This window comes from Schistocerca cancellata, unplaced genomic scaffold (genome assembly GCF_023864275.1).
Source record: "Schistocerca cancellata isolate TAMUIC-IGC-003103 unplaced genomic scaffold, iqSchCanc2.1 HiC_scaffold_846, whole genome shotgun sequence".
NCBI lineage: Eukaryota > Metazoa > Arthropoda > Insecta > Orthoptera > Acrididae > Schistocerca > Schistocerca cancellata.
In genome coordinates, this window is record NW_026046857.1 from 77,501 (window position 1) to 80,000 (window position 2,500).

Genomic DNA, 2,500 nt, shown 5'->3' on the forward strand with positions numbered 1-2,500 from the left:
GGGAGGTCCAATCATAAAACAGAATACCCCACTCGTCCGACAACCACAATTGCTCAGAGAAGCCACCAACACCCACACATGTCCTACACAGGGGTGCACCCAACATCACCACACTGCCTCGTCTTACAGCACAAACACACTGGCAGGAATGAAACACACAGGTCTGCCGCAACCACAGACACGGCTCGCCCCCTCTCACTAGCGAAAAGCGCATCCCGACGTGACATAACTCCTTTGACACACTGACGCTGCCTCGGGCATCCACGTCCTACGGTCGATATCAACGAACCTCACCCCCCCCCCCCACAACACGCCATCCCATACCACATTGTGTACCGTACCCAAACCTAACGTGTACTGTACTACAACGCAATGTGTACCATAACACAACCCAGTTTGTACCTTAACCTAACCTATGTCACCTTAACCTAACCTATGTCACCTTAACCTAACCTATGTCACCTTAACCTAACCTATGTCACCTTAACCTAACCTATGTCACCTTAACCTAACCTATGTCACCTTAACCTAACCTATGTCACCTTAACCTAACCTATGTCACCTTAACCTAACCTATGTCACCTTAACCTAACCTATGTCACCTTAACCTAACCTATGTCACCTTAACCTAACCTATGTCACCTTAACCTAACCTATGTCACCTTAACCTAACCCATCTTGCACCTTAACCTAACCCATCTTGCACCTTAACCTAACCCATCTTGCACCCTAACCTATGTTGCACCTTAACCTAACCTGTGTTGCACCTTAACCTACCTCAATTTGCACCGCAATGTAACTCAATTTGCACCGCAATGTAACTCAATTTGCACCGCAATGTAACTCAATTTGCACCGCAATGTAACTCAATTTGCACCGCAATGTAACTCAATTTGCACCGCAATGTAACTCAATTTGCACCGCAATGTAACTCAATTTGCACCGCAATGTAACGCAATTTGCACCGCAATGTAACGCAATTTGCACCGCAATGTAACTCAATTTGCACCGCAATGTAACGCAATTTGCACCGCAATGTAACGCAATTTGCACCGCAATGTAACGCAATTTGCACCGCAATGTAACGCAATTTGCACCGCAATGTAACGCAATTTGCACCGCAATGTAACGCAATTTGCACCGCAATGTAACGCAATTTGCACCGCAATGTAACGCAATTTGCACCGCAATGTAACGCAATTTGCACCGCAATCTACCCCCAAGTTGTGCCTTAACCTAACCCACGTTGTGCCTTAACCTAACCCACGTTGTGCCTTAACCTAACCCACGTTGTGCCTTAACCTAACCCACGTTGTGCCTTAACCTAACCCACGTTGTGCCTTAACCTAACCCACGTTGTGCCTTAACCTAACCCACGTTGTGCCTTAACCTAACCCACGTTGTGCCTTAACCTAACCCACGTTGTGCCTTAACCTAACCCACGTTGTGCCTTAACCTAACCCACGTTGTGCCTTAACCTAACCCAAGTTGTGCCTTAACCTAACCCAAGTTGTGCCTTAACCTAACCCAAGTTGTGCCTTAACCTAACCCAAGTTGTGCCTTAACCTAACCCAAGTTGTGCCTTAACCTAACCCAAGTTGTGCCTTAACCTAACCCAAGTTGTGCCTTAACCTAACCCAAGTTGTGCCTTAACCTAACCCAAGTTGTGCCTTAACCTAACCCAAGTTGTGCCTTAACCTAACCCAAGTTGTGCCTTAACCTAACCCAAGTTGTGCCTTAACCTAACCCAAGTTGTGCCTTACCCTGCTCTGTAATTGGCATATGACACGTTACAGTAATGTATTGTCCAACCGCAACCCGCTCAGAATGTTGTGTACACAGCTACGTGTCATCTCCCCATAACAGCTGCATTGCAGTGTGGTACGCCATAGAGACGTGTGGGAGTAATGGACGCAGTGGATGGCGATCAGCATGAGCCGTCTGTTCATGTAGTGGCGCGTGTATGCAGACGTAGTAGTCTCTTCTCACACAATGTGATAGCACGGTGCCCCGCGTTCCACATCTGCGACATGCTACAGAGGCCGGTTGACAGTTGGTCGCGCAGTGGACATCGCATACGTACGGGGGCACCTTCCACGTGCCCTCTAGTCGGGCACATTTTGTTGCGTGGATGTGAGCGGATGTAGTGTGTCTTGACACCTGACAGGCAGGCATGCAATAATAGTTGACTTTGCAAACGGGGATGGACGTGTACGTTTACTGGTGACGTTACGCAAATGAACAACTGGTAACCCGTTGTGGTGCGGTTGTCCTTGCTGGAGGTACATCTGTGAGGGCAACGATCGGTACAGCTACGAAGCGGTCCCCACCATACCAACGAACGTGAATGTGAATCTGGGTGTGAAGCGATACGCGGCTGTGGGTGGGTGGGACTGTCCCCGGCCGGTGAGGGGGGGCCGCCCGGCGTGCTGGCCGCGCGGTGCGTGGGCGCACGCGCTACAGCCGGCTGGTGGGGGCGCCCAGTGGCAGGCGCGCCGGC